General features: G+C 40.4%; 1 long non-coding RNA gene across 1 annotated transcript; it reads left to right on the top strand.

Annotated features, from left to right (window-relative positions):
• The first annotated feature begins 5,873 nt into the window (after positions 1-5,873).
• LOC134066054 (uncharacterized) lies at positions 5,874-7,494 on the top strand. Its single transcript, XR_009936369.1, has 3 exons — positions 5,874-5,941; positions 6,205-6,388; positions 7,455-7,494. It is a non-coding gene; the product is annotated as an uncharacterized LOC134066054 (long non-coding RNA).
• The last annotated feature ends 1,048 nt before the right edge of the window (positions 7,495-8,542 follow it).

The following is an 8,542-nucleotide window of genomic DNA, read 5'->3' as shown; positions in this document are numbered from 1 at the left end:
TACTAAAATGTGTCGGATTGGCAGCATGTCGAAATAGCAGCATGTCGAAATAGAGGCATGTCTAAATGGAAGCATGTCGTAGTGGTGGCATGTCTGAGTGGCAGCATGTAACCCTAAAGTTAGGCTACAGCCAGGATGAATGTTGTAAATACTCCAGACACTTTGTCACACTTGAGGGAAATTTCCCGTGCTTTATTTATCAACCAAGTAGCTTATATCACAACCGAGTTGCTGTCTTAGCCACAACTCACGCTTTTAACAGAGCATTATTTATTTAACAGACCTCTCTGTCCAACTCCTTCACTCTCCGACTCCGACCTGCTCAAACAAACACACACGCAAACACACGTAGCCTACCTTGAACTCCACCCCTAAGTTCCCCTTAAAGGGACACAACTATTTCAGGAACTCAACACATCACACACAACGAAGAGGATATCACAATATGATATAAATGTAATTCGGCTACACAGCCTGCCGAAATGACCGTTGAATATTTTATCAATTTGAAGAATATAGACCTAATCATTCAGCCAATAACGTCGGCGTCGCCTAACTGTGATTTTTGTTTGCAATGCACACCCTAGCTCTTCTACAGTCACGATAATGCAATACAATTATGATGTTTAACGTACTGTAGGCAATGTGAGCCTGCATGATAGACAGTAAAAGAATGACCTCTGAAGATTTCACCATTTCTAAAAAAGTAAATTTATCCATGCATATTGTCTACTCAAATTATCTCTTGCTGTGATCCCTTGTGCTCTCATCCTAAATTGCAGAGTTTATTGTAGCAAAAAAAAACAACCATTCATGGTTTAACCATAAATGCATGACTTCATATCATAACATAATATCGATGTTACAGTAGGTTATAAAATAAACTATGCCTAGTTTGCCTTTGGACTGTTCAAGAGCTCCATGCTGGTGTGTTATCTATATATGATCAGTTTGGAAATTGTCCCTCTGTTTATCAACACTCATGTCTGATTCAATTACCACCTAGGAACCTCCACCTAATTTAGCAACCTAGCAGAGTAACCACTATGAATACCCTATGATAAACCTAACAGCTATCTCAATTACCCTTGCAACAATATAGAAATCATCACAATCACCCTAGTAATGTTAACAAAGACCACTTTCCATTCAATTCAACTTTCCATTTCCACTTTCTCTCCATCCATTTACTTCCAACTATTTATTCCTTCATTAAACTGTCCTCCTATCAACATCCATTAATCTACCTATACATCCATTAACCTATTTGTCTATCAACATTTGTTAAACCATCTGTCTTATCAACATCCATTAAACTGTCTACCTCTACACAGCCCTTAAACTATGTCTATTAAACTATCTGCCTATCAACATTTATTAAACCACGTCAACCTAGCAACCATATATGTCTTAGCAACACCTAACAATCTCAATTACCTATTTATAGATCAGTGGTAAATCCTCATTCGCTCAGTTTTACCCCATCTCTCTGTTTTTATATTATTTGTGTTAACTACAAATTATATTGTACATTTCATTTTTAGCATTTTCATGCACTGGTAATTCCTTGGAATTGCATTTCTAGTTTGCATAGTGTGAAGTGATAACTATATTTAGTAACTTATTGCCAATTTGCACAGGTTGAAGTGACGTATTACTATGTTGCCATCTATTGCCGATTTGCACAGGTTGAAGTGACGTATTACTATTTTTGCCATCTATTGCCAATTTGCACAGTGTGAAGTGACTCATTACTATTTATTGTTGCCTACTGCCATTTTGCACAAGTTGAAGTGACGTATTACTAGTTTTGCCATCTATTGCCAATTTGCACAGTGTGAAGTGACTCATTACTATTTAATGTTAATTACTGCCATTTTGCACAAATTGAAGTGACGTATTAATTTCTCATCTATTGCTAATTTGCACAGTCCAAGCAAAGCGCCCATTTATGGTGAACCATCTTAAAGTGACTTATCATTCCTTGTTGCTATTCATTGTAAGCCTGTCTAACTTATCTTTATTACCTTCATTGCACATTCTATGGTTGTTCTACAACATTGTGAAAATAAAGAAATAATTGGTTTACAACAGCTGCTTCCTGTGAAAGTGTCTCATAGAACCTGCGGGGGTTAATAAATATTCTGATGTCTAAGTGTATGATTAGGGCCCTCTCACCCTAGAATAAAACGGGAGTGGCGTAGTCAATTGGTCTATACATGATAGTGGTCACGCTATGATAGTTAGCTTAGCTGTGATATGGAGTTGTTGACGGTGTGTCTCCTAGATGTTTTAAACACTTAACATGCCTTTAATCAAAAGTTAGTAGTAGCCTTTCACACGTTTTCGTGAGACACATCTGTGCGAAAAAATGAGGCACCTCACATACAGGTATCATAGTGCTAAGTGGACAACTGGCTCAGTTCGCAGAGCAGTGCCACAGCTAAAACTAGCTTGCTAAATGTTCATGATGAGTTCGTATCATAGATAGATAGATATATTGATACTTTATTGATCCCCCAGGGGAAATTCAAGGACCCAGCAGCTTAACCACACACAACATACAATACAATGTTAACAGGAAAATACAAAGCAAATCAACAAATCAACATGACTAAAGGAGCAGTAAAATACTATAGATAAGATGTGCATGAATGTACTGAGGATTAGTACTGTGATCCAGTATGAGGTGTGTGTCAAGTTGGTAGTACAAATAAGTCCAACAGTGCAAGATTAAATTCTAGTGACCAGCAATAACTATGTACAGTACAAAATGTAAGCATAGTAAGTCCAACAGTGCAAGATTAAATTCTAGTGACCAGCAATAAATATGTACAGTACAAAATGTAAGCATAGTAATAACTAGATGTACCGCAAAGCGATACACAATATGACCGCCGCTCACTCCTGCACATTCTCTCCGCAAATATCAATCACGCTTTTGTTTCCATCGCCTACTCCATCCCTTACTGCAACTTTTATGTATGTAGATGAGTGTGTGCATGTGTTCGCTTGCTTTTGTGTATGAGTGCACACACACGCAGGCACACACACACATGCGCGCGTGTGCACACACACACACACACACACACACACACACACACACACACACACACACACACACACACACACACATAATGTACACAGGCACACACTCACACACACACACACACACACACACACACACACACACACACACACAGGCACACACACAGATCCACCCAGGCACACACACAGATCCACCCACAGAGAGAGAGAAAAGAGAACACACACAGAATACACACAGATAACACAGAACACACACAGACACAGAGAGAGAAAGAAAGAGAACACACACAGAATACACACAGAACATGCACATTCACACATATACACACATGCAAACACACACATGGGCACACAGAAACGCACCCCCCCCCCCACACACACACACACACACACACACACACACACACACACATACACACACACACACACACACACACACAGGCTATAGTACATCACACACACACACTCACTTCTCAGTGTGTGTGTGTGCACTGTGCATCTGTGTGTGTGTGTGTGTGAGAGGTGTGTGTGTGTGCACTGTGCATCTCTGTGTGTGTGTGAGAGAGGTGTGTGTGTGTGTGTGTGAGTGTGTGTGTGTGTGAGTGTGTGTGTGTGTGTGTGTGTGTGTGTGTGTGTGCACGATGCATCTGTGTGTGTGTGTGCGGTGTGTGTAGGTGTGTGTGTGTGTGTACTGTGCATCTGTGTGTGTGTGTGTGTGTGTGTGTGTGTGTGTAAGGGTGTTTGTGCATGTGTTTGTGTAATTTTTATGTACATGTGTGTATGTGCTGTTGCGTGTGTGTGTAGGTATGTGTGTGTATTTATGTGTTTGTGTGTGTTCAGGCATGTTTGTATGTGTGTTGCACCCAGAGCAACCATTCTCTTTTAAAACATATATATTTGGAAACTAGTTGATTAAAGGCTTCTAATGGTGTCACTTATATGTTTCTTGGACAAAAACTAGCAGAGATTGAGATGTGTGTTTGGAACAGCTTTTCAAATCCCCAGGGGGGGATTTAGACTCCAGAGGGTTACCCATCTACAGGCCGATGGGTATACAGTCCTGAATGGACACATACATCCATTTATTTTATAGCCCCCCATGGATGAAATTCCACAAAACTTGGCATACTCCCAGAGGGTTTCAGGTTCATCATACACATGAAATTTGGTGCAGCTCATAACATCTCATCTGAAGATAGGGGCAATTAAAGCAATATTACATTGCATTTTCAATTTTTACCATGGGGGTGCAAATCACAAATGACTGGTTATAAGCTAAGTTGATGCGAGCTCTTGAGACCAACATACCATAAACATTTTGTCATCCTCGGTGCCACGGTTCAGGTAGTTATGTAGGAAAAACTGCAATTTTTGGGCTTCGAGCGGGGGCAGCGCGGGGGGGAGTGACCCCCGGGGACGAAACAAAAATTTTACACAGAAGTCTACTAGGGCTACATGCCCACCAAGTTTCATGCGCCCCGGAGTTACGGTGTCCCGGGAATCGTTGACGAAAAATGACGGGAAAAAAGAATTAAAAAAATAAATAAATAATTTGACTATAACGACTATATGACCGCTTCGCTAGCTACGCTAGCGGCGGTCATAATAATAACAGTACTAGTATAAATATATGGACAATTAAATAAACCTAACATAGTATAAGAGTTATAGCAGCAGTGCAAGGATAGTTAGATATGGGTGCAGACATTAGTCATCGGTCAAATATATGGACAAAAAGAGGGTAGACATGTAAGCCATGCCATGTAAGTGTATAAGAGGGTGGAGGTGCAGATATACTATGCATAGAAGTCCAACTCTCCTTTTCCCTTCAGTGAAGCATTGTACAGTTGTATGGCCCTGCGTACAAATTACTTCCTCAGTCAGTCTGATCAACAATGTACCTTTTCCTGTCTGACTGAAAATAATTTTACCTCAAACATGCTACCTGTATGCTAAATAGGTTAGTTTTTCCTACAGATTTAATTTAGGTTTATTTCATTTTTCTGAATAGACTTAAAGTTGATACTGTTAAGGTATGACACAACAACTTTAACCCTGTTCAGATGAACAAAATAAACCTATTACTTGTACTTGATGTGATATCACATACGCCTCATTGATATCTTCTAAAATGTTATGTTGTTTCAAATTATTAAAGCCAGACAGGGCTAGGTGCTTGTTTGTGGTTAAGGATAGTATAACTATCAGGTATTGATAAAAGGTAAGTAACATTTATGTTAAGATAAGAGTTGCAGTTCTTGGAGCAGTGTATCCAGGGTCAACCCGATCTCACAACCAATGCGTATGAAATCGTACGCAACTCAAGACCGAAAATGCGTATGAATTCATACGCAAATCCAGTGAGTCACACATGCGCAGTAGCTTATATCAGCTAGAGCGAGGGCAACACGGCCGCATGCTGGCCGCACGGCCACCTGTCAAAATCATTTTTTTAATTCAGAAATAAGTTTCGTTAAAATAAATAACTAGTGGTGTAGCCTAATATAGACGAATTAATTAAATTTCTGTTTGATAGCAATTCTTTAAACGTGATAATTGGCTAATCTGTCGGTGATGATGCCAAGGGTTTACGTTTGTAATACATTTTTAGAAATCAGCGTTTTTTAAAGTTTTGACCCATGTTTTAGTTTCTTTTAAAAATTGAGTGCCACTAATAAAGCCAGCATTTGTGTATTTGGAGGGCGATCAAGATAACGATTTTAAATAGCCTTCATAATTAAATATTCCTTCGTGGCGAATGTCAAGTTAATTAATCTTAGACATTTCGACACTTTGACGTTTCCTGATGTCATCACTTTGCGACACTGTCAGCTTGTTGCTTGCTGGTAGGCCTACTGCCCATGTTGATAAAATAAACCTCTCTCTGCCTGTTGTAAGTAGACGCAAAAATATGTATTTTGTTGTTTGTTTACTTTCATGCTTTTCTAATTACTTCCGATGTTTGCTTATTTATTCTTGCCTGCTCATTTGCCGTAGCTTGTTGAGTTAGTCTTTTGAACATGAGCTCAATTATCATTATGCTAGCCTTACAGAAGGCACTCGTTAGGGTGATGTTGTGGTCAGCGGCAGCCCTGGTAAATTGGTGCAAAAGTATTTATTTTTTGCATGATCAATTAAAATCATGCTCTCTCTCAGCCGCTAATTCCAACTGTTGCAAGTGGAAGAAATCAAGGACATCACGTCTACTACTAGCCTACGTGCAAAGACAACAGCTGGCAGCAGTCTGCCCTGTGTGACCGGGAAAATGCCATGAGCTGTCATGTGACACATGCAAACACAAGAAAGCGGAAACGCATGATGGAGCGAGAGCCACAGTGGGGTACTGTAAGTCATTCGTCTTTTTATCTATCCCAACTGCAGCACTTTACATATCCCACATCTCTTCGTGCACAACACTCAGACATCTTAACTCACTCACACACACACACACACACACACACACACACACACACACACACACACACACCTGACTGCCCTCCTTACCCCAACTTAACCTAACTCCCCCACTTCACTGCATCATAAATCATCAAGACCTCCCCAACCCACAACAGTTTATCCTTGTCTCACCTATATACAATATATGTCAATGAATAGTTGTGATAAAATGAAAAAGGAAAGAAAAGTGGCCTGATGTGTTGTATAGGGATGGCTCTGCAATGTTTTCTATATTTATTTAGTTTTTTCTTTTCATTTCATCATGTTTTCATAGGTCCTTGGTCCATTTCCCGTGAGGGAAATTCAGTCTCTGCATTTAACCCAATTTAACCGAATTAGTGAGCACACACAGCACACCTTGAACACACAGTGAGGTGAATCACACACTAACCCAGAGCAGTGAGCTGCCTGCCCAACCAGCCGCGCTCGGGGAGCAGTGAGGGGTTAGGTGCCTTCCTCAAGGGCAAGGGACTGGTCGGGGATCGAACCGGCAACACACACCGGTTCGATCCCCGACCAGTCCCTTTTACATTGCTTTTACTGTGGTTTTGCTATGGTAGATATGGTTGTTGCTGCTCTGCTAAATATAGAAACCAACTGTACAAGCTTGAAGCCCTAACCAGTAGGCTACGGCTGCTCCTTTTGTCCTTTTGCCCCCCCCCCCCCCCCCCCCCCCCCCGTCTCTGACTTTCAGGCCGTTGGAGAGGAAACGGGCTGGCTGCTGATTGGCCTGCACCAAGGGCCCGGTGTAGGCCAACCTTTTAAATCCATGGAGCTGCAGTTGTTCGCTCTCTCCCCTGATGCCGGCCTAAGTCTATTAGTTGTTGGAATTGGTTGTGTTATTCTTTATCCTTAGTAGATCTATAAAGTTTTTGTTATATTTGATTATTGTAAATAAATTATTCATGTTCTATTGTGAACCTCTTGTGTGTCTCCCATCTTTGTCACAGGTGTGTTTTCCTGAAGAGGCTGAAACATGCTGGCCTTGACACCTCAGTCCTTGCTTCCATTAACAGCTGTTTTATGGAGCGCATCCTTGGGTTAGGATGTGCTAACCCACATCATGGTCTTCTGCAGCGGGTGGATACAGAGGACAATCGGCAGGTATTTTACATGACTTTTACATTGCTTTTACTGTGGTTTTGCTATGGTAGATATGGTTGTTGTCTCAAATAAAATACATATTTTATTAGTGCATAGACTGATGTTTCAGAAACTGCTAATGGTCTGACAACTAATACTTAAAAATTACTGGAAAAATATATTAAATAACCAAAAAAATGCCCTAAGACATGCACCTACCACGCATGAGGTCAGTTGCGTACTGACTGTGACAGTTGCGTACTGACTGTGAGTTCAGCTGGCCAGTTTGTTATACGCGCCTACCACGTATGATGTCAGTTCTTTTGCATGTAGAAGAGTGAGATATGGCTTTGCATACATTAAATGACATCTATTCTTTAAGAGCTTTCAGAAAATATATGACTTATGGTACCTAGGTGTACGTATCCCAGCGTTACACCTCAAAATGTACTGACTGTGAGTTCAGCTGGCCAGTTTGTTATACGCGCCTACCACGTATGAGTTCAGTTCTTTTGCATGTAGAAGAGTGAGATATGGCTTTGCATACATTAAATGACATCTATTCTTTAAGAGCTTTCAGAAAATATATGACTTATGGTACCTAGGTGTACGTATCCCAGCGTTGCACCTCAAAATGTACTGACTGTGAGTTCAGCTGCTCAGTTTGTTATACGCGCCTACCACGTATGAGGTCAGTTCTTTTGCATGTAGAAGAGTGAGATATGGCTGTGATATGTCTGTACCTCAAATTCTTTATGCCTGTGACATTTCCATGGAATTAGCAGACTGAAAAAACACAATTTCCTTAGTGAGGTTGCATATATATATATATATATATATATATATATATATATTAGTGCTGCCGCGATTAATCGACATAATCGAACTAATCGATTATGAAAATTAGTCTACGCCAATTTTTTTAGTCGACTAATCGTTTTGCTTTTGACCCCCT

The sequence above is a fragment of the Sardina pilchardus genome, chromosome 1 (genome assembly GCF_963854185.1).
Source record: "Sardina pilchardus chromosome 1, fSarPil1.1, whole genome shotgun sequence".
NCBI lineage: Eukaryota > Metazoa > Chordata > Actinopteri > Clupeiformes > Clupeidae > Sardina > Sardina pilchardus.
The sequence above is the reverse complement of the archived record's forward strand: the minus strand, read 5'-3'. Positions and strand labels throughout refer to the sequence as shown.